Source organism: Leptinotarsa decemlineata, unplaced genomic scaffold (genome assembly GCF_025532065.1).
Source record: "Leptinotarsa decemlineata unplaced genomic scaffold, Ldec_3_MD MMD2_tig00001393_RagTag_RagTag, whole genome shotgun sequence".
NCBI classification, from domain to species: domain Eukaryota; kingdom Metazoa; phylum Arthropoda; class Insecta; order Coleoptera; family Chrysomelidae; genus Leptinotarsa; species Leptinotarsa decemlineata.
This window is the reverse complement of record NW_027412562.1, coordinates 9132545-9158418: the sequence shown is the minus strand read 5'-3', so window position 1 is coordinate 9158418 and position 25874 is coordinate 9132545. Positions and strand designations below refer to the sequence as shown.

The 25874-nt window shown below is 33.9% G+C and overlaps 1 long non-coding RNA gene across 1 annotated transcript; it reads right to left on the bottom strand.

The window, feature by feature from the left end:
• Positions 1–8451: 8451 nt before the first annotated feature.
• Positions 8452–25557, bottom strand: LOC141482517 (uncharacterized). Its single transcript, XR_012465572.1, has 4 exons — positions 25215–25557; positions 24476–25047; positions 15111–15378; positions 8452–8696 (listed from the first exon to the last, which is right to left on the bottom strand). It is a non-coding gene; the product is annotated as an uncharacterized lncRNA (long non-coding RNA).
• Between the last annotated feature and the right edge of the window lie 317 nt (positions 25558–25874).

Below are 25874 nucleotides of genomic sequence, written 5' to 3'. Positions count from 1 at the left end.
TACCGAAACTAATTTTAGGGACACACCTTGCTACCACGTCATTCCACAAACTATAAAATTTACCTAAAGCCTCTTCAACATCGCTTTCATTAAGAACTGTATGCTACTCGATATCTCTGAAAGTGCGACTCAATTCAAGAAAATCGGCCTTTTTAAAGTTATACCTCGTTTCTAATGGAATATTTGTAGATTCTTTCCTCCCTCCAGAAGAAATAGTGACATTTAGAGCAGGATGGTAATCATCCTCCTTCACAAACGGCAGATCTATTTTATTTATAGTGCAGCTGGTAAAATTATTTTCTGAAGTAAATACTAAATCTAAGATACGGCCATAATTATTTTTAATATGATTGAGTTGTTGGAGGGAGTTAAAATCAGTGAACCCGCATATTAAGTCTAATTTCCCACTATGCATGTTTAAATTAAAGCTAGTACCTGAAATCCCTTGTATATTAAAATCCCCAACAATATAAGATTTACTAAAAAAAAAAGATGTTTTCTTGTAAGACATTGAAAGCCATTTCATATACTTCATTTGTACTATTGGGAGGTATGTATATAACACCAAACGTGTACTTTTCCTAACCCAATCTGAGCTGAATAATCACTGCTTCGAAAAATAGTGCATATTTTACAATATTGAGGATTTTGAATTTTATTACAACAGCTATTAGGACCCCACCTCCAGTGCTCTTATTTGTGAATTTCAGATCTTATCAAATGAAAACCTTCTATGTTAACGATTTCTCCATCCCTGACTCCTTCCTGTAACCATGTTTCCGTTATCATTAACATGTCATAGTAGTCCTCCAAAGATCTTCTAAAAAATTCGTTGCATTTTGTGTTCAACCCCCTACAATTCTGGTAATATATAGATAAGTTGATCATAGTATTGTATAACGATTAGTAAGCCCTGAAACATGCTTATATTAAATATCATAAACTATTATAAACAAAAAAATTATGAATTCTAATGTCATCAATCATTCAGCGAATATTTGCTAATTATCGACATACAAACAGTATAAACCCAACTTTATGTGGAACACAAACAATCTAGAGAGAAAAAAACAGATTTTATCGTTAAAGTTTTTCATCTGCCTTCATCAAATCCGATTCTTCATTTATTATTTTCACATTGTTGCCAACTTTCGTATAGATCTTTCCATTTCTAGTCCAGACATTCTGTGCACCCTGTTCTTTCTTCGTTAACATTAGAAGTTGGTAGCGTTTTCCAATCAAATCCTCGTTCAAATATATCCCGGTACCCTTCAATGCAGCTCTGGCTCTGTAGACTTCGTTTCGCTTCAGGTATGAGACGAAGTCTACCATAACCGTTCTTGGCTTTTGAGTAATCTCACAAAATTTACCAATACGAAAGACGTTGTTAATTTCTCCAAGTGCGCATTTGATTTTCATTCCATCATTAAATAGATGAAGAATCCTACCTTGTAGATTCTCATTATCGTCTTCCTTCATTCCAACCAATCTCAAAGTATTCTTCTTATTTTTCTGTTCACGTGAATCTAATTTGTTCCTCAGTAGTGAAACTTCTTTTTGATTAGAATGGGCTAGTTCATCCAAAGCATTTAATTTGATCACAACATTATTTAACTTAGTATCCATTTTTGCAAGTTGCTTACTCAGATTTTCCAACTGCTCCTCTATTTTGGCTGTAATTTTTGGAACTAATTTATTTATCAGCATTTCGAGAGTGGTTTCAATGATATAATTCAAAGCGGTTGATGCATTAGATCGGGTTGTTTTGCTCATTATGCGTATACTGGCAACACTGTTCGGAATTGTCTCGACAGTTTCTATTCTTAAAATCTCACTTTTACAAAAGTTAAAACTTTATAATCCACGCACAACGGTAATTGCAGAAATATGACTTTGATCACAGATTAAATAGTCTTAAATAGTCGCTTAGAAAATGGAAAAATACAGAGCTCAATACTTCGATGTTAACAGTACCATGGTCATACACCGTATGACCATGGTACTGATCCCTCTCTATATTACATCGAACATGTTAATGAGCTCGAGACCAAATAATTTTTGAATTTGAAGGGGAATTTTTTTAGGAAAGATTAGTTTAAAAAAATTTTGGCTTTCACAAACTGGAACATTCAATTACACGATTTTCATTTTGAATTCGTGTTATGCCTGAAGAAGATCAAGAAGTATCTACTGCAGAAGTATTGTGTGATTCTACACTTATAATTACCTCATAAGTGATGATACAAAATTCTTTCAGTCCTATTTTATTGCTGTTCTGCAATTCAATGAAAAAACTCACACCAGAATAAGGTTCTAGAAAATCATATACGGTTAGAAATTTGAAGAACACGAAATATGTATCTATACATATGAATTCTACTAAAAAAACCACTGCGATGGTAAAATAATATCGATTATTTTCCTCAATTCATGAGCTATACCGATAATGAATTAGCGGTGAAGCTTTCAACAATTGAAAATTTTCATGTAGGTACGGGAGAAATTGCAAGAGAGTTTATTATAAATCATACTTCCGTGAAGAGAATGCGAAGAACCGTATATTTTGAAATATGTTTTGTTTTCTGACGAGTCCATGGCATGGCACTACTTCATCATTCGATGAGAGTCATCGATAACCAAAACATATAGTCGATAAATGTTTGGGGGGCATGATTAGGGATCAGGTCATAGGACCATATTTCTTTGGCGTTACTCTGAATGGAAAAATTCATAGAGATTTCCTCCGAAATGAGTATGAAATTTGTTGGTTGATGTACCGATTAACACAAGGCATAAATTATATTACCAACATGAAGGCGCGCCTCTCCACAATCAAAATCGGGTGAGGGGTGGCTTAGAAATAAATGGATTGGAAGAAATGGACCTATTCATTGGCCAGTACGATCCCCAGACCATACGCTGCTAGATTTCTTTCTACGGAGATATGCTGAAGAAGAGGTCTTTCGAGAGAAACCAACGACATAGGATTAGAGAAGTTTTTCAGTCTATTACAAGGTCAACTTTAATTGGAGTTCGAAGGGAAATTATTGATACACTACATTCATGCATAGCTCGAAATTGACGATTGTTGAAACATCTATTGTGAATTTGTGCGTTTTGAAATTGTTTATTTTCATTTTGGTACTTGTTTTTTCCAGCACTGAATAAAAAAAGACGGCATTGCCTCTATTTAATGACTTTTTCATACTGTTGTCAAGAGTGTGTTACATCTCTGATGGAATTGTAGTAGTCAATACCAAGTTGTTGACATACATTTCACTATAACTTCTGAAACACTCGGTATTAACCCAAACAACTATATACCTAACCCAACCTAATCTAACCCGAGTATTCTGTTCAAAAAAACATAAGTTTGTTGTGAACATTCATTGAACACCCTGTTCATTAATTATGACTATTTAAACATAGCTTTCAATAATCTCTACAGTTTTTACCCAACTTCAAACTCGAAAATCCAAGATTTCAAGTCGAAATTTCGAGATTAAAGTTGTGACTTCGAGATTAATTTGAACATATAGCTATCTGCTGCAACTGTTTGTTAGTGAGAATTATATTTTTTCAACAATGAAGAATATTCTGATTCTGATTACAACTAGACTCTCCTCGATAGAAAGACTTAAACATATTGCCTCTGGTCTGGATTCCTGGCCATACTGGCCTGGAAGGCGATGATAAGGCTGCTGACTCCCTTGCGAAGGGGGGTGCTGCAAGCAGCTTCATCGGACCAGAAACTGTCATTGGCTTAGGCTTTGCCAAACAAAACACCTGGATGGCAAGAAGATTTATATACCTCTGGCAGTATCTTCAAGGATTGGCTCAGTCCAAGGCGTTTATTCACCCTTCGACGCTTGATACCAAACAGTTGTTGGACTGCAGTAGGGATGAAGAACGATGTCTAACAGGCCATCTTTAAGTTCACTGTCATTTGAATCATCATATGCAGAAACTCTGACTGAGAAAGGAAAGAGAAAGGAAAGTTCATCTACACTATCGGCAGACGAGCTGAGAAAAATTATTGAGCTTTGGGACGAAAACACTCCGGAAGGACTGCAGAAAAAGTTCTTCCACACAGCCTGGAATGAATTGGCCTGGAGAGGAAATGAAGAAGCGGCAGTACAACTCGAATATTTTGTGGAGGAAATTGACAATAGAGGTGAACCAATAGGCCGCATTGAGTATAACCCGGTTTTCACCAAGACCACCCAAGGCGATTCAAAGAAAACGGCTGACAGTAAGTGGCTAGTTTCGAATACACTCAACGAAGAAATATGTCCAGTGGGACTGTTCAAGAAAGTAACAAGCAAGCGGGGCCTTATCAAAACGAAGCGTTTATTTTTGACGCCAAATCCAAACTGGAAGAATCCCAGTTCCAAAATCTACTACAGGAACAGGGTACAAAAACAGAGGTTTTTCGGGAAGCTGCATAAACAGATTCACAGCGCGTCATAGCTTTGGCAGCAATTATTTAGGCCTTCAAATTGGTACTTCCTACTCATTGTGGTTGCACGGGAATGCCATTTCAAAATAGAAAATAGTATATTTTCCAATTCTACATAAGTTACTCAAAACTTATGTAAAATTGAACATTGGAACATTGTTTTTTTGCAATAAATTGATGAATGTAGCCGTTACTACGTGGTAAGAAATCATTGAAACTTTCTATGTTTTTACCACTTTTATTAAATAACTGAAAATGGTAAAAAACATAGAAAGTTTCAATTCTCTGGTTTTTGAAATTCGTAAACAGCGTCAGCAAGCATCACTTATATGAGGCTGTGATCATCGTATTTTTACAGTTCAAAACATAAAAAAACTCGTGTTTTGTTGCAATGAAGAATATTGCACAGCCGGTAAAACCAACAAAATTCTTTGTTAAAAAAATGAATCGATTTGAAAATCATAGTTTATGCAAAATATGCGTAAAATTATTTGATGTAATGATCAATCATCGTACCATGACTTATTTACTCGCATAAATAGAGGATTGTAGCTCCAACTTGAAGAAAGAAACTTTTTTCCGTATTGTCCACGAATATTTGGATCTAACTTATGCAAAATTGAAAGTACTGAATGGAAAAAAGGTGAATAAATCAGTTTCTAAATATTATGTATATTTTATTAGAAATAGACACTTAAATGAAAACATTCAAAGTCCTGCATTTTCGCCATTAAGAAGAGAGAAGGTGTCCGAAGAATATAGAAAACATCTTAACTTTGAATTGAAGGGGTATATATTTTTTTTGTAGGAGTGATTAATTCTTGAGAAAGAAAGTTTTTGGCTTTCTACTACTCCATCTTGATACAAAAAAAGAAGGATGAGGGAGTCTTCCAAAGAAAGGAAGGAAGTAACTCTATACATGGATGTGTAGATCATGCAAAGAAGTAACTTTCAGACACAAACTGAAAGTCCTCCTGAAACAGCTACTTTCATATAAACATTGAATTATACGAAAGAAAAAAAACTTTCGAAACATACCATCACTTTGGAGTAACCATTCCGTTGAAGGTCATTTTTGATGATGCTTTTATCAATATTTCAATTTTTATTTGTTTGGTTGTTGTTGTATGTTATTTCTTTGTAATTTCAGTTTTTTTGTTTAATAAAATTGTTATTTTCGGTTAATCTTTTTGATTTTTTTCAGGGTTATCAAATAATTTATATTATATTTGACAATGGAAGTCCGAATTGATGAAATACACCACGAAACATTGTCAACCACCTTCAATCAAATATCTCAGTAACCTATTTTGTATTTTTTTTCATGTTTTAATGCATCTGTGGTTTGAATTTTCAAATTAGTGAACCAAATTCTAATATTGGTCTTACAAGTGTGATATAAAGTTATTTTATCGTGGCTACGTTCGCAAACAAATAGCTAGATCTTATAATAAATCGTAGTGCAACAAAATCTCTGACAGTTTCAATTTCTTTGAAGCATTTGAAATCACCTGCAAAAAGGTGCCCTTTAGAAAAATGTCAACATGATGTTAGATTATTGATGAATAAAACAAACAGCAAAGGCCCCAAGTTTGATCCCTGTGAGACACCCGAGTTGATTTTATAGGGACCATTATAATAATCAATAATAATAATAATAATAAAAGTCTTTTAGTTATATTCATACATACTAAATCAATAAATCACAGTAGTAGGAAGCCAAAAACTTTCTTTCCCAAAAATCTTAACTTTGTAATTAAAATGTATCAAAACTAAATATTATGTGAACAAATAAAAACCAATCTGCCAAAAATGTATAATTCGCTGTTGGGTATCCCACGAGAAAAAAAATTCCACTAAAATACCTCCTTTGCCATGGCAATTTGTCAAAATAACGTATTTTGATTGGTTCAAAATTACAGGTGTGGAATTTTCATAAAAATTATTTTAATAATCATATATCATAATAAAGAAACCAAAGAAGCACCTCTTGTGTGGAATAATCATTGTAAAAAATACGTCTTCAGTTTTCTTCTGATATCGAAAATACTGCTATCTTGAAAATTTATAATACGTATTGTTTCGAATACTCGTACAAACTTTTTTGTATAATTGACTTAAACATTAAAGATTATAGAGATATTCGCAGCTGACAGAATGTAGGGACAGGGACAGAAAGATCTTTCTTAACAATAAAGTCAAACTGCAAGTCTGAAAACAATTATGTATCTGAAGAACACAAGGACGATTTCACAATCAGTTGACACAACCTTGAAATGAATGATTTCAACTTGTATTCCAACCATGAAATCTACCATATTCTGGCCAACAAATGTCAACATTATACCAAAACTTGGGCGATTATCGGTCATAAATATATCGAATCTCTTTTCTTTTGTGAAGTGAACAATTTACAACACTCTCAGTGTCATTCTTTTGTTGATGACTAATGGTTTTATAGCGTCTTTTTGTAGAAACATTAAATTATATACGCTCTATATGAAATCGACTTTAAAAGAACTATGAAGACTCCTTTTCTTCTGAACTATTGCAATAATTGTATGACGTTGATGTAATAAATCATGACAGTATAATATATCTGTGAATTAATTTTAGTCATTTGTGTATTCAATATGACCATAGGGGTCATGAATTTCACTTTCTATCAATAATTTCTCACCAATATTTCTGCAAAAAGTGAGTTTTCACCAGTAAAGATAATGAACCGAATATAAGAGATTGCCAGTTGCTTCGAAAAATATATTTGATTTCCTTTATTTGATTATACAGTATTTTTAGAAAGGAAATTTTGGGAAACAGGAAAGTTTGTAGGAAAAAACCTGAGTAAAAAGTAGCAACTGACTTCTATGGCAGTAAATATCGATATTAATTTATATTGTTTATGAATAAATCAACATTATTAGATTTAAAAGTTTTTAAACTTTCATAAAAAATAAGGCAACCACATGTTTCGATTTCAGATTTGTCAATAACATATTGAAGTAGTTGCATATTTGCTTGGTGGCTTCTGAGAAAGGAACGAAACAACATTTGAAGATAAACACGTGTCGAGGTGTTAAAAATAACGGTTTGGTGTCGGGAAAAAACTCCAGTAATATTTGTCCAATAGTTTTGTTCATTTTCGGCATATCTAGGTTTCTCGCTGTGAGTCGGGTTGCATATCAATGTTGATGATTTTTGAACTTTTTCTGTTGTGAAATATAAATATTAAAAAAATTTTAAAATAAAGATATCTCAAACTCATCAGATCATAATATTGGAATATTAGTGCCGATTGGAAACGAAAATTTGAATTATAGATTGAGTTGAATACTTATTTCATTGTCTGAGATGATACAGTGGATGTTATTACAAGATATAATTGAAAATATTAAAAAATATGTTTGAAATAAATTGGCCATAATTGTCAATATGTATTTACATTCTACTATTTCTGTAGTCCTCTGAGACACGACAGAGGTAAATTAGCCATGTTGAGTTCGTGAATTGTCAATACCTACTTAGGTAAGACCACGCATACCCGCCCATACATAAGAACTACATAATTTATGTTCATTTGAAAAGGAGGGTCTAATGGTATTGTTTGCTGCCAACTGTCGGTCATTAAAATAGATTTCTAGGGAATTTTGTTACATGTACAAGTTTTTACAACAATCGTTTGTCGGGTGTGAGCACGTGGACGGAATCGTTTTGTGTTTAGATTCAAAATTTCCACTCAGTCATTAAGATGCGTCATTAGCAGTTGAAAGTTGTTCTATGGATCTCTCTGGGAATTTTTACTTTTCACAATCTGGAAGAGATAATTTGTTTTCGCTCTTTTCGGGAATCTTCACCTTTCGCAATCTGAAAAAAACGTAATCGCCAAAAAGGTCAACAAAACCCCTGAATTTCTACATCAAAATTACTTTTGTTCAATAAATAAAAATCTCAGTAGAAAACTTTATATAGCTACAGTTACTGTGTAAGTTTTTGTATAAATCTAAGTTACTGTGTAAATTTAATGTATTTTTTACAAAGTGAAATGTCACATCGATGTAAATTTTGTTTTATAAAAAGAACTAATATTGCACATTCTGAATTCCCTTTCCATCCCAGTTGAAAGTATTGTTTTCTTCAGTCAAGTTTAGAGAATGATAGCGATGTATTTTCATAGATTTGAAGAATTAATATTTTGGCTAGAGATTGTAGTTTTGCGTATCAAATGAATGGAGAGGTCCTAGAAAAAAAAAACAGAAGTAAAAGATTTTGGAGTAACTTATAATTCACAATTATCATTTTCTAGTCATATCAAAAAAAAAAGTAAAATCCCGCCAATAGAATTCTTGGTTTTGTGATCAGGCGGGCATCATGTTTTTCGAGTATACATACGATCAAGCAACTATATTATTCTTTAGTGAGGCCTAAACTAGAATTTGCTTCTATTATTTGGTCCGGGAAGTATCAAACGTATCTATATGGATTAAAAAAGGTTCAGAATGACTTACTAAGGCATTTATACTTGAAACATTATCATGTGTGGCCTGACTATAATATCATACGTTGAGATCGGAATTCAAAAGATTATTTCTGGAACTACGGACGAGTTTGAACTGTATAATATTTCCGCACAAAATTATTGATAATAAAATTAACTCTTCAGAAATTCTTGATGCGATTCCATTCAACGTTTATTCTTCTCATCGTAAACGTTCTATCCTCATGTTCGATATATCAAAAATAGGAAATCCAGCAAAAGCACCAGTGGTTTTTATTCTTAAATTAGTTAATGATTTCAATACTTCGATTTAGTCTGGACCTCACCCTCAGCGATCTATCGCAAGTCTTTGAGACTGATTTTCCACATCTCCACAATTTTGGACTCAGTTCATTTCCTACAATTCTGGGCATTGACTAGTAGATATAATATAGACAATATTTTTATGTAAATGATTGTAATTCACCTCATTTATTCAAATAATTAGGTTGAAATAGCCTGTTTGGGCCTTTTATTTTTTGAAGGGGTCAACTCAAAATATTGAAATTTGAGATAATGAAATTGATGCATGAATACTTTATTTTGAAGTGAAATTGACAGATGAAACTTTCAAGATGGCGACTGGGCGCCATCTGGGAGAAAAAATTAAACGGAAAAGGGGGTTTTGTGACACATCATTTTGAAGTTACTGATGAATACTTCACAAACCTAGAATAAGAAGTCAATATCTTCACGTACTACAAAATGGCGGAACATTTAATAATTTCCTGAAGACAAACACATTAATGTCGATATTTCTAGAAATATTCCTTTTTATGTGCCATATGGCAATTCCAACAACCCGATAAGGTTTGTTTAGTTATTTTTTGTTTATAAAAAATGTCAAAAAACGTCAGTACGACAATGAACATCGTTGTTCGGTTAGAATATTCTCATTTAGTTTTCGGTTTTACTAGTAGAAACGTACTACGTCAACAATCTCTAAAATGGTCAACTCTTGTCCATTGGAAGAAAAAATTGAAGCGATTTTTACTAACCGTGCGACGCGTAACTTTCACGAGACCGAAAGGATTTTCAATGAACGTATTCCGAATCGTCCTATCTGTAGAAAATATTTGAGGGAACTTGTATCCAAATTCACAACTACCGGTAGTGTACATAACAAAAAGCCCCCAGGTCATCCGTCCATTCCGGAAGAGCAGCAAGTGCAAATAATTGGTGAGATGATAGTAAATCCGAACAGTATACTTATTCCGTCGCGAATGTTTGTGAGGTGTCTCCTTCTACTGTGTGGAGACTTTTGAAGAGGAATAGGTATCATCCATACGAAATTAAAATGGTATACCAATTACCTGAAGATGACTCTTATCGAAAAACAGAATTCTGCGAAATCATGACGGAAACCATTGCAAGGCATCCTTCACATCTCCACAATATTTGTTTCAGTGACGAATGTACTTTTTTTCAAATGGCAATGTTCACAGACAAAATTGCCGTTATTGAGGTGATACCAACCCTCACGTTTTCCGGGAAACACATACCCAATATCCAGAAAAAATTAACGTTTGGGCAGGATTTTTAGGAAACCATATTTAATAACCTCTATTTATTGATTATGATTATTTCAATATGCTGGAAACTACTGTTGACCCTCTTATCACTGAAATCGTCGAATCGGATCCTAATGAATTTGATATGGATATTGTATTCCAACAAGATGGAGTACCACCACATCACTCCAGACAAGTAAGAAACTATTTGGATACTACTTTTCCCGGTCGTTGGATTGGCCGTCGAGGTTCTACAGATTGGCCAGCCCACTCGCCAGAGTTGACACCTTTGGACTTTTTTTATGGGGCTATTTGAAGCAAAAGGTGTACGAAACTGAACCTGCTTCAATATTGGGTATACTTCAGGGAATAATAAATATTTGTAGAGATATTGACGTTACTGTGTTCGAAAATGTTCGGCGTGAAATATCGGATAGGCTGTTCATATGTCAAGAAGTTCAAGGCGACTATTTCGAGCATCTTCTGAACTGATCTCAAGCTCATTACCTCATATTATGTAGTTAAATGTCAATGTATTCAGGCAATCATTGAAAGTTCCGGCATTTTGAAGTAGTTGAAAAAATTGAAATTATATTACATGGTTGTGAAGCATTTGTCATGAGCTTCAAAAAAATATGTCACAAGACCCCCCTTTCCACTGACGATATTTTTCAAGCTGCAGATGAACAAAATTTGACCTGTTTATTACTTCCAGATTACAGCAAGGCATTTGACACTCTAGATCATGAGATATTGTGTGACAAACTTGTCCACTTCGGTTTTTCTCGGAAAGCAGTGTCTCTCTTAGAAAACTATCTGAAGAATCGTACTCAAAGAGTTGTTGTGGATGAAGTTATTTCAGATGCTCTGCCGGTATTGAAGGGAGTGCCACAAGGATCTATCCTTGGGCCCTTGGTTTTTAGCTTGTATATTTGTGACTTTGATCGGTCCGTGACAAAATGCAATATACATCACTATGCAGACGACACGCAGTTATATTTCTCTTTTTCGCCTGGCGGGTCTACGTCTGCTCTGTCGCATATTATTAACGATTTCCAAGCCACATTTGACATTTTTACTGCCCATAAGCCCAAGCTCAATTCAGACAAATCCGCAATAATGATGTTCGGAGCTAAGAAGAACAGAGAGCTCACCAACTTTCAAGTTCGCGTCGAAAACGATATACTTCCCTCCGTGGACGAGATAAAAAATTTAGGATTGTGGTTTGATCTGGATCTTCGCTTTACTAAACATGTCAGCTATCGGAACCAATCTTCTTGTAACGTTATTAGACAGCTATGCGTATTTCGTTCTCGTACTATGCGAATCTCTGATTATGTCAAAAATTTCCTATTGCGACAGTATTTATGGACCTGCTTTAAAACAATCGGATGCTCTCCGACTACAGCGTATTCAGAATAGCTGTCTACGTTTCTCGTTTGGTATTCGGAAATATGACCATATATCCCCAGCAATGCAAGAATCAGGATTGTTAAATGTTGAGAAACTTAGAATTCTACACCTTCTTACCAACACACATAAAGTTTCGATAACTCGACAACCTGATTACTTACTGAAGAAGCTTAAAACATTCTCTACGATAAACAGCTTTACTACAAGGAACAGTTCAGTTCTATTCATCCACAAACGCAAATCTTCCATCTTCACCCGCTGCTTCTCATATAATGCACTAAATTATTATAATCAACTACCCTGCGAATTTCGATCATACACCATCGTAAATTTTAAAAAAAGACTGAAGACTTATTTATCTCATTAGCTTCTTGTCTGTTTCCGACCTTGGCATTTCTAAAGTAAAGCAATAACTGAATTTTTTGGATATTGTTAACTCGACTTGTGTTCATATTATTTATTTATAGTTTCTCCCAGGTCGAGTTGAAAAACAGCCTCGGCTGATACTCCGCCTATTCACCATATACTGGAAGTTTTTTTCTTTGTTTTTGTTATTGTTCCTATATACTGTTTTATTTTATTTTTGTCTATTCCATTTGTATTTTTATTATTATTTTTATTAGGTCCTCTTCTGCTTCCCGTTCAAGTCTGTGATTAACGGATTATCCATGAAGTGATACAGTGGGTTTTCCATTTTGATGTTCTTGATCTCTTTGTTGACTTGAAAACAAGTTGGTTTCATGCTGACTTGTTTGAGACGTATGTATCCAAGTATTCCTCAACTATTTCACCACTTAGACTTTAGATCAATGATCCTGGGAAGATCCTTCAAATATTCGATAGTTTTTTGTATAGGAGACTCAGAAGCAACAAATAATATATATCCAATACTAACACTGCAATATAATTTCCAACGCATAATTTACCTACCAAGTTGATGTCATCTAAAAATGAACTATACAGATAAATAGTATATATTTTTTTATTAGTCAGTGGGCTATGCTTGAAAACAGGCAGTAAACAAATCTAAAGAAATGAACTTTAAACGTTCAAGCCAGTCTCGAATATACCTACACAGTAGATTGAATGGACTGACGACTATCAGAAAACAAACACCCCACTGGCTAATACCACGAACGGCGTTGGAGTATATCCGACAGGCAATTACATATGCAATTGGAGGTAGACTCTTTCAGTGACGCCTGTCGGATATAATGTAATGCCGTTCGTGGTATTAGCCAGTGGAGTAGTTGTTTTCTGATAGGCGTCAGTCCATTCAACTCACTGTGTAGGTATATCCGAGACGGGCTTGAACATTTAAATTTATTTTTTTTAGAAAATAGTATATATTTGAGAAGTCTTTGATGTGTGACTGAAATTGGAAAGTAACTGAATGTAAATGTTATAATCAATAAGTGTAATGATGATGCCAACTTGGTGAGAAACCTGCTGAGAAGTATTTGTGTTATAATTTGTACAATATTTACTTCGTTTTGATTTTTCTTATAGAGTCCACTCACTATAAAACGAAAACCTAATCGGGATTCGTTAGAAAAACCAAACTATAGCCTGTAAAATCAAATTACCCATACAGGCACTTGACCAGAGGTCATTCGGTCAAATAATCCTCAATAAATCCCACCATAACTTCAGAATAACTTCCAGCGATAAGATTACATAAGCACACGCAGGACTCTGCAGGAGCCTTTATGTCCTTATTCGTAAACAGCAAACTTCGGAATTGTTATTGGTTTTCCTATACAAATCCTAGTGGTGTCTTTGTCGTTGGCACACTCCGTCCAAATCTCCCTCTCTGTTTTTCAGGGAGAGAGTAGAGAAAATTCTGGAAAATTGGGAAATTCGCTTATCGCTGGTCATTTGACGGCCAAAGAGGGCGGATTAAAGTTTTGGACAATGTCCCTGCTTTCATTTTATTTTGATTCTTATTTTATTTGGCGGAAGAAGGTAAGTGCTGGGGTGAAAACGGGTTATAAGACGTTCCGAAAATGGGATACAGAGTGAAATCGTTAAAGCAGGCTCAGTAAAACACCAAAATTATAATATAACCCTTGATGTGCGTAGTTATTATGTTATTTTTATTATGACGTCATATGTAGTGTCAGATGAATAACAAAAAATTTAATTTTTTGTGATGAATACTCACAACTGACAAACTTGAAACCCTTCAATTCAAATTATGGTTTTTATCAGTTTTAGAGATTCATTGTTTCAATTGAAGAAAAAGTTGCTACATATGTCTGCAAAATGATACTCGAATCGAAAATCCCTTTCTCTAGTTCTTGAAGCCAGAAATGACACCCAAATTGAATATCAAAATCATCACGTTCTTTCACATTATTCCTCTTATATCTAATAGGTTTCAGCTTTAGGTCCTCATTCTCTTCAAATTATTCGCAGATGATACGAGGTATATTCAAAATATAAGGTGAATATTGAAACTTGCGGGCTACGTATATTCGATAAGCGATTTTTTATGTTGGTGGACTCATCTCGAACATAATTTTAGAGTTTTAGCTGTTAAGCATGTTTATTTTGTTGGTGAGAGACATAAAAGATAGAAGTGTTTGGCGTGCTAGGCGAGTTTCTGCTATCAAAACAAATGGATCAAATAACTTGCATAGAAATTCGTGTTAAAAAGTGGGTGCTCAAAAATAGTTGAGATGTTGACCGTAGCATACGGATATTGTACTCTGAGATAGAAGTTCGTTCTAAAGTTGTTGAATTTTGACCAAAACAACCGTCGCATGAGCTTCGCTCAGAAATTGTTGAATAACGTTAACGGCGATCCAGATTTGCTTGAAAAGTTATAACTGGTTACAAATCATGGGTATATGATTATGACATCGAAACCATCGAAAGTCTAATCGTCCCAATGCAAAAGCCCAATGCTTGCGCCACCGTATTCACCAGATTTGACCCCCTGCGACTTTTTCCTATTCTCAAGATTAGAGATACCATGGAAGGACGCCGATTGGGGGAATAAAAAAAATCGCTGAGAGAGCTCAAGGACATTCTTAAAAGGTGCATATAAGAACGGCTTCAAGAATTGTAAAAATCCTGATAGAAGTGTTTTATATTTGATGGGTACTATTTCGAAGGGGACAAAATAAAAATTGATGAATAATGAAATAATTTTTGAGAAAAATGAAAACTCACCTTTTTTGGAACATACCTGGTATTCTCTTTGGAGGTTGTTTTTCAACAAGATGGGTTTGCTCCTTGTCGCGTGATACTAATTTGATAGTTTCTTTATAATAAATTTCATGGTAGGTAAATTGGAAAGAGAGGACCTACAGAGTGACCACACAGTTTCCTCGATCTGAATCCACTGGACTTCCATCTCCATCTCCACTGGTCATGGTCTAAATAAGAATTCTACGAGATGTAGGCTGGAGGTAATTTACGGGAAGAAATCATCAGGTGATGTAGGCTACTAACATCTGAAATTCATCAGAATGTGAGGAAGTGAACAGAAGCTTGATTATACTATTGTGGGCAAGGTTAAGGTACTCAGTTTCAGCATTGAATTCTACTGTTCAGTTTCATTTTCTACTTCGAGATGAAATACAAACTTAAAAATGTATTTGAATTATTTTTGATATTGCTTAGCATTGTAATGTCGAAATTGTGTCAAATACATAATCGAAAGTTCTGTCAAATGAGGGATCACTCAAATATTATTTCTATTTGGGAATTCTGACATGTAGTTTGTTATGGAAAGGGGGTTTGTTGTGACATAGGGTTGAGGGGTAGAAATTTGTCAATCAGAAAATTAAAGTAAACATATCTGAAGAATATTTTTTCCATACCTGAACAAAATACACTGCCCCTCGACTCACGTTTCGCTAAACAAGTTAGCATCTTCAGGAGATGAGAAAAGTCGTGTCAAGAGACCGTGTTTTTGTTCTGGTGTGAGAGAAGTGTTTCCGTTAGACTCGTTTCACGCAAAAGATTCCAAATTCACCGATCAAATAATGTTACCGTGTTTCACGATTTTTTTACTGTCTCAATATCATATGACTTATTTAGGGGGCTCGCTGTAATTAGAATGCACTGTATGTTCCATAATAATATAATCCCCATGTTATTTTTCTCGCATTAGTAGACGTCCATTTGATATTGTATATTAAAAAAAGTAAGTAATGCGACAATTCACTAGATTTTCAATGTTTTTTTGTCAAAAATTTACTGGTGTGATAGTCAACTGACTTTTTAGGAAAGACTAATTTTTGGGAGAAGTTTTTGCTTTTCACTTCTGCATCTTTATACAAAAAAATGTGGTAATCTTCCAAAGAAAGGAATTGATTTCAAAATAAACTCTTCAAGTAAATGATATCTGATTCGATTCCATAACGAATGTTTGGAATGAAGAATGAATTGGAAAAAGTGTTTTTTGTATAATACAATGTTCATATTTTTTCTTAAGACAAAACACAAGCACTACAGGAAAATCCTTAAGACGCTCTCAGAGCGGTTCCTGTGCGAAAGTAACGATTCACATTGGATTTGAGTCGCTGAAGATCAAATCCATTTGGAAAAACGTTCTCAGGAAGTTTATTTCACAAACGCAGATCTCCAGATGAAAGAGTTCTTAAACAGTGAAGTTCGAGGTGTACTGGCTTAAACCTCAAACGATGAGCAGCCACAGTCTGTCGCGTATTTCTGATATGTACCGCTCTTGGTGGAATCAAATGTGCCAAGTCACTTGAACACATTTCGTGAAAGTATCTGTAGAAGAGAGACGATCTCCAACCTTGCTTCGATGTTCCAGGCTATCAAGGTTGCACGTGATATTCGCGTCTCAAATGAGGCGGATGTATGTTTGGGGGCAGAGCTCCATACATGAGAACAATACAGTTCTGAACAGTGTTCCAAGCTTTTGAGAAGCAACCTTTGCAATTCCAGCGAGATGATTGTGTCAAGACATAGTGTTGTCCATTTTAACCCCCAACAAACTTATCGAAGCAGAAAGCGGAATTGCCTGTCCCGACATTATTATATCCGGTTCGGTGATATTCATCTTCTTGGAGAAAACCGATGCTTGGGTTTCTGTGGCATTGAATTGAACCTGGTTACTTTAATTCCAATTCGAAATCACTTCTAGATCTTCCTCATTAAGATATGCAACCTACTGCTGCTGGTGAAGATGTGCCTCCGTAGCCGATGTGCTGGAATCCAACAGGAATGATGAAACAGGTGTGTTGTCGTCAGCAAAGCAATATATTGGATTTTTTATTTTTTCCAATAAGTCGTTGATATACAATAAAAAAAGGATTGGAGACATTATGGATCCTTGGGGAACACCAGCGTTGATGGTGAAAGTATTCGAGAAATATCCATCGACGGCCACTTGTAGGGAACTTTTTTTCAGGAAGCCGGAGAACCATACACTGCAATTATCCGACAAGTCATAGCATCGAAGTTTGGCAAGCAAACCCTCATGCCATACACGGTCAAAGGAAACGAAGGAAAAACCCCTTTCTTTTAAAACAGATTGAAAAGTCTGCAAAATACTGGCGAGAATTCATTTCGCACTTTTTAGGTACGATGACGGGCACTTCATCAGGGCCAGACGCCTTGTTGATATTGAGCATTGTGGATTCTAGTGTATAGAAAAGAATACAATAGAATAGAATAGAGTAGAATTTATTTCACTACATAACGTAGTGAAATAAATTCTTGCTACAAAAATGTTTGTAGCAAGTCAGTACAATCAATTGAATATAAGTAATGTATAAATAGTATATGTATAATAGAATATAAGTAATGTATAAATAAAAACATATAGATTATAAAAGTTCGATAATGTTACTTAGTTGTCAAAGTGATCAAGTCATGGAAGATTCACGTAAGTGTTTCAGATATTCATCTACAGAGTAGAAAAAATGTTTCAAAAAAATACTTTTTCAGAGCTTTATTGAACTAAGATTTTTATACTCCTTGGCTAGGTTATTCTAAAGCGTATAATCAAGGCTATTTTTTTGAGATTTATGTAATCGAAAATAAGTCGTTTGAATTTTATCGGCATGCCTGGTATTATAGGTGTGAATATTCGACTATTTTAAGAGACAGTTCGACTTCTTCTTTATTTCAATAAGCGCATTGAACAAATATATACTTGGTAAAGGCATTATTTTCATCTGAATAAATATGGGTTTGCAATGATCTCTAAAACCGGCATCTGCAATAATTCTCATTCCTTTTTTTTCTAGTTTGAAAATTTTTTCAGCACCAGTAGAATTACCCCAAAGAAGGACACCATAACTAATAAGGGAATAAAAAAGAGAAAAATACGTTGTCACCATTTTTTATTTGACGAAGGATGAAAAGTGTAGTACATAATTTACTTTCAAGCTGTTCAATATGACATACCCAGCTGAGAGTGCTGTCCAAATATATACCCAGTAATTTAACACTGTCAACATTAGATGTGGCGTTGCTGTTGAAAAATGAAGACTCTGTGACTTTTCACTATTTAGTTTGAGACCATTTGCCAAAAACCAATTTTCAGCCCTATCATCCACCTCTTTGGATATTCTTGTGAGTTCTGATAGTTCTCTATCTGAATATATAAATGTCGTATCGTCGGGAAATAGTACGGTGCTAAATGGTTGCATGAATTTACTGATGTCATTAACATAAATTATAAATAGCAGGGGTCCCAGTACTGACCCCTGCGGAACGTCATACTTTACATGTTCAAATTTTGAAACTTTGTTGTTTACACTAACGGCTTGATATCTACTTGACAGGTATGATTTCATAAGGGAAAGTGCAACTCCCCTCATTCCATAATAGCTTAGTTTTTCTAATAGTATTTCATGAGAAATGCAGTCAAAGGCCTCTGAAAGGTCACAGAGCTTAATTGCTGTGAGATCACCTTGCTCAAGACCCTTGACTACATTAGTGACCACGCTAAAAACAGCCTGAGCTGTAGAACAATTTCTGCGAAAACCAAATTGTAACTTGTCAAAAAAGTTTTTTGTCTCAAAATATGCATAAATACGTTGTTTGTAGTATTTGAAATGCTACAACACAGAATAATCGATACCTTTTACCTAATACTATTTCAAGAGTGAACACACTGTATAGAAAAATGAAAAAAAAAAAAACGAACAAACCAATATTCAGAGTATTCATTTTCACATCCAGGAAACATCAAAATGTTCGGAGACCCAATAAAGTCCATTTGATGGTATGTTTCTTATTTCGCGATTAAATTAATTTCTGGTGATTTTCCAATATCAGCTATGGCTCATACTGTCAGTATGTACACTCTAAAAACATCAGTTTTAATGAATATGAAAAATAATATAGCAGACATCATTTAACATTTTGAACATCTCTGATTGTCTTATCGTATCCTAAACTGGGTGCTGCCCTCAGTGAATATTTCCGTAGCGTGACGGTATTTCATGTTCCTTTTAAAATTGCCATTCCTAGCCAAGAAACTGAAGAGTTCAAATGAGAAGCATTGTCGAGATCACACAAGGAAAATAAGTTTTTGTGGTGGTATCATGAGTTCATGGATCTATAAAACATCACAGATTACGAGCCTTGTTCAGTGAAAAATCTCAGCAAATATTTTTTTTGGACCCTTTCCACTTTGAGGCCACATTCCACCAACGGCCTCTTTTTCCTTCTCCTCAATTTTATTTATTATATTGATTTCTACCTGAAATCATCATTCGATGTACAAAAGTAGAAGAATAGTACCGACCGGCATTTTGGATCCTTTTAATTTCAACTGTCACCTATGGTAGTTTCTGATCACTCTTTTGTGAAATTCATCAGTAATCATCCTTGGGAAATTGGACGAAGTCTATGTAACCGGCGGCCCTCGAAAGACATTCCAGATAAACTATATATATATTTTTTTATTTGCGCTCCAACGAATATTTCGCAAGAAAAAAAATATTCTATACAGTTTCTGTTTTACCGAAATTCAGATTAGGAAATATCAGGATTTTATTACTATTTCCAAGGTGTGAGGCAAAGGTATACGTATACGATTGCATATTGCTACAGGAAGAAATATCCTGAAATATATTTTTTTTTGAGATTGAACATAATTTATGATATATGTATTTCTACAATGTTTTTCATAATAAATGTTTGGTGTGTGTTCAGAAATCTGTTGCATATCTTTTTATATATATTTTTTTTTACGACATCATTGATCCTTATAGTTATATTTATCAGTTACATAAATATATATATATATATATATATATATATATATATATATATATATATATATATATATATATATATATATATATATATATATATATATTCTCTTTTGATAAATAAACTGATTGGCGCCCAAAGAGGTTAATTTTGTATTTTTCGTCCAACTCACGACCCATAGCTCCCTCGTAAAAACTGAGTAACCGTTTGCAACTGTGTAGCCTTGTTTTATTTTATTCTCTTTGATTTTTTTAAACAACCAAGGTTATATGTTTCAAAATGTGTAGGAATAGTGGGAGGTGCCTTTCCCAGAAAATCGACTGTTCATGTGAAATTAGTTGTTTCGAAACTATTTTATTTTTGTGTAGTTTAATGTTTATATGAAAGTAGTTGTTTCGAGAAGCTTTTTCTACCAGTTTGTGTATGAACGTTATTTTTTTGGTGTGATCAACAGAGTTTGTTTTTGAAGTGATTGCTTTCTTTTTGTATTTGGAAGATTTCCTCAATTTTTTGTATACAGATGGAGAAGTAGAAAATCAAAACCTTTATTCATCAACATAACTTGTTTTGTGGTATTTGAACAACTTTTCCAGTTTCAGGTTTACTAGTGTTGTTGTCCACATTTTCGGGACTTAAAACTATTAATATTTTCAGTTCCATGAAAAAGTGGTAAAAAATTAATTCTACTTTTATGTATTTATAACCACTTCATTTTTATTGATGTTACATAACATCATTCACCTTCAAAATCGAAATGACATTTTTCCTTCCGTGGTTGCAGTCTAGAGCATTTTTTGCTGCTGTAGTTGTTATAAAAAAGGATTGGAAGCTATAAAAAATAACGGAGTGTAATACCTAAAAAAGCAATCTCGCATCCCAAAGTATAATAAATGTTTATTACAGTTGATGTTTAAAAAACGGTAACCATTCAGAAAACAATTTTACCCAAATAAAAAACGGTATTTTTTATGTCGACTTAGGTAAAGAACGAGGAAGTAAAAGTTATACAATTATATGATTTTTTGTGGGTGCCGTTGTGGATTTTCTCAGAGACTGATTTCGTATTAGAGGCAATTCAATTTATTATTACAGCTCACCGAAGGTACAAATTCCAAATATTCCAGGCGACTTATCTGGCGACTTATCAAAGAATGGAGCGATTTTAACCATAATTGATCGGTAGATGAAATCATTTCAAATAACGTGATAAAATATTTTCTCCTTGAAACACTTTGAAAATTGTTAGCTCAAAACGAAAAAACTATTTTTGAATACTGTTCCGGTTTGTAGGTAGGTAGGTTTTTCAGTTCGCCAAAATCACACCTATGGGACTGGGCACTAAAATAAAGAAATGAATATAAATAAATAAATAAATTTTGTTAAATAACATACATTGTTTTTTTTTGCGAGATTCCACGAGTGTTCACAAATAACGAGCAAAATGTATAGTCAATATTAACATTCGCATTCCGGGAGTTGGATGTATCAGTGGATTTTTTTCGTCAAAACCTAAATTTTACGACTTTCAACATAAATTTTTTGATTTTTTAAAATATTTTCCGACATATTCTTGTAGCTGGAAAAGAACACACATTTTTGAAAAAGTAAAGAATCTAAGATACAAGCTTTTTTTTCTAAAATTCACCACTCCTCTTCATGAACATTGAAGGCTGGAATTTTCATGAGAACTATTGGAATATTTGAACTTTATAATGAATAAGAACTCGATTTTGAAACGTAAATATGGCTGTTGCACCTTTTAGAGACTTGCGAAGTTAGGCGGCGGACAGGAGACACGAAGAAAGCTACTTCACCATTGACACAATTTCAGAAATTTCTCTCTGAAACTCTGCAAATAGCGTTCGGTATACTCAAAATGAAAGGCTATGTCGAAAATGGAAAATATTTTTGATAATAAAATGAGAGCATTCATTGAAAAAGAACCGTTATGAGGTTATAAAACCTCACCACTAACTAAATTTTCAAAATAACTGTTTGAAATTTTCTTCTTTCAACTTGAATTTGATATAAACGTTGAATACAAATCTATTGGGCAGCTAATTGCTGGTAAAATAACATACATTTTGGTGCCCATTTGTGGGTGAAAATGTAAAAAAAAAAAAATGATTCATTTTGAAATTCGTGAAATTTTATAGGTTTCGATAAAAAAAATTCACCAATATGATACTTTTTGGAATTTACCTCATTATTTGAGAATATTCGGTATATCTGGCAAAAAATATTTTTCTTCCCAATTTATTTTATAAGCGAAGGATACTGTTCAATAGGTGCGATTTTTTAGTTATTCTGAATTTGAATTGCCTATATCTGACCAAGTTTTGATGGGGATTCAGTTTCAAAAATCTGAAAAAGGAACGTCTCAGAAATATCTATAAATCCTGGACAGCAATAAAAAAGTTTTTTTTTCGTTTTATCCAAACATGTTTTTTATATTTAAACAATGTGACGTATTATTTTGTTGAAAATAGTTTTTAAGTCCACGAAAAAGTACTCTTTGTAAAACTCTACGGTGAGCCTTAGGCTAGTCCTGGAAGTTTGTAAGTGTCACAAACTGTTTCCAGATGTCTGGAATACACTATTTTTTCGGCAAACGTGTAGAATAATAAATCAATGAAACCCATTCCTTTATTATACAGGGTGTTCTAACGAAAACTTGATCAACCTCTAAGTAAAAAACGGACGTGTAATCAAAAATTTCAAAGAACATGTCAATTTTTATTACAAGAGGGACTAATTCGGATATGCCGAAACCTCATCCCCCTGCAGTCAGCAAATCCCCCCTATTTTTTTCAATGGCATGGGGGGTCGAGTGATACATCATTTGAAAGGTTTTCTCCCTCTATTACTCCTGTAATTTTTTCTGAAATTGGTTCATTCGTTATTGAAAAATTGAATGTTGAACGTTTTGTAGAGTTGTAGAATGTCATGTAGATTTGTAGGATTCATTTAATTAGCAGTAAACGTTTTGAAATGGACGACACTTAGTTTTTTCGGCACTGGTAGTTTTTGTTGAATCTAGTTATCGCAGAACAGAAAGTTCTGCGATACTACTGTCACTTCTTCACGAATTAGGTATTATTCAATCATCCTTGTCCACTGTGATCCAACACGGTTCATTCTACTGAAGAAGGAATACACATTGTTGCAACCTATTATCGAAATAATGAATGTGCTGAAGCTGCTGCAAGACTTTATAATACGAATCATCCAGACCACAACGTGAGCCATCAATACATTGAACAGAACACCTGCGACAGAGAATTGTTCTGACTCCGGACATATTCAACTCATTCCGGACACCTTCAACAATGTAGAAACGCTTTCGAAAGTAAACTGTATTATTGTACATGACTAGATGGAGGTCATTTTGAACACTTTATCCGTTGATGTTGCCATTGATATTACTTTTGTTGATTTCCTCAATAAAATGAGCGGCGAATTTTCTGTTTTTTTTTTTAAAATATAACGTTCAACATTTAATTTCTCAATAACGAATGAATCAATTTAAAAAAAAAATAAAAAGTAATAGAGGGACAAAAGATCTTTCAAATGATGTATCACTCGACCCCCATGCCAATGAAAAAATAGGGGGGTAGTTGCTGACCGCAGGGAAGTGAAGTTTCGAGTATGATTTCCATATCAGAATTAGTCACCCTAGAAATAAAAATTGACGTGTTCTTTAAAATTTCCGATTGCACGTCCTATTCTGACTTACAGGGGTGTCAAGTTTTCGTTGAAACGCCCTATATGTCTTTGTAGAACATAATTTGGAACATTTCAATTCTTATTTATATTAAATATTGAAAATCGAACAGAAACACTATAATTCATATTTATATTAATATTTACATGAAAATTCGAGCAATTGCTAACTAATATGGAACGGATTCAGTTCGTTTGAAATGCTTGGTATATTTGAATGCATTTTGTTGAAGTCAGAACAAGAAGATATAATTTCCAGAAAGGAAAGGTTTTGGCTTTCTACTTCTACATCTTTATGTGGGAATCTTCGAAAGAAAGGAAGGAAACAATCAATAACAAAAAGTTTAACTCTATACAAAGATGTGTAAATCATGCATAGAAGTAACTTTCAGACACAAAACTGAAAGAAAAAGCCGTCCCGAAACAATTACCTTAGTATAAACATTGAATTACTCGAAACTGAATTATTCTGAATTATTCACTGAATTATCCATAAAAACTTTTCTGTATTCAGTTTGTATTCCAAACATTCGTAATGGAATTGAATCAGATATCATTCACAGGATTGCTACACAATATAGTGAATGAAGGAGGTAAAATTTCACCTACATGGTTGACACTTACTTTGCGATATTTTGCCGTAAGAGACTTGTCTTATCGGTTCTTCAACACTAAATCTGGATAACTCGAATGAATTTAACCTACTCATGTTATCGATGGCAATACGTCATGACATTCATTCGGTTATTTGAATAAATCCCATCTGATAATAATTTTTGAATGGTCTTGGTGAATTATATTTCGATTGTAAGTGAATTGTCTTTATATCTTTCAGGGACATTGGTAAACTTTCAGCCACTGTGTCTCTTCAAATTCGTGATGTTTTCATCATTATCAACATATAACTTGATCCAAAATTTCTAAAACTATGGATACCAACAGGGGAATTAACCATTTTCTTTATTTGTAATTCACGAATAATCTGTTATGTGGAATATGGCATGGGCATAAAAATGAATATTGCCTTTACAACAGCAGGTTTTCTTGCCAATTACAACAAAAGTTCTTTCAATATGTGTTTTGGAATCTGGTACTTTCAAAGGCAACATGTTTTTCTTGTCACTCATCAGACCAATTGACATTTTTATCAGTTATTCCCGCTTACACCCATCGACTAACCCAATAATTTTTGCTACCTGAAAATAAAGCAAATTGAGTTGATACTTTCATATTCTACAATTGTCATAATTTGTTAAAAGTATCTTTAGCATTGGATATGTTTCATTTTGTTGATCTGCTCGCTGTTGAAGAATTCCGATTTCTTTTCCATAACCAACATTCTCTCTTTAAAGAAATGCGATACCTTTTGTTTACTTTTTTCTCCACTCAAAGGGTAGTTTCTAATATAGAGTACATGGTCCACAAGGTAGAGGATTTGGCAGTTTTAGATTTTTGCGCCAAATGAGTCAAAATTACATCCATTGTACTTTCTTCACATCCATCCATTTGGACAACAAATCATAAACGTTTAGAGTTTTCAGGCGATAATTGTGCTGTATCAGCAGTTACTACAATGAAACTTTCGTAAGGCACATTTTAAAAATCACTACGTTGCTTCATTCCATAGTTTATTGCAATAACTGCGAACAAAAACCATGAAAATTATCAAATATCAAAATGTCAACTGATTTCATGTCAAATAGTTGTCCATGTCAAATAGCATTTTCTATTATTGGGTGTTTATGATATAGATAAAATCTCAAGACGCCTAGATGTGAGAAAAAATGAACATCGTGAATATATGAGGAGAAGATATATGGCAGGATCAGGGATAGCGAAGCATATTTCAAAACCAGCTGGGGATTATGCTATAAAATAGAGTGAAACAAAAATTATCACCAGAAAAACTCATGAAAAAATTAGTAATTTCAAAGATTCCGCATACATTTTTCAACAGGTAACACGTGTGCTTCGAAAAGTTCTGTGGAAATGGATCGTACATCGTTGCCATTACTAAGAAGAG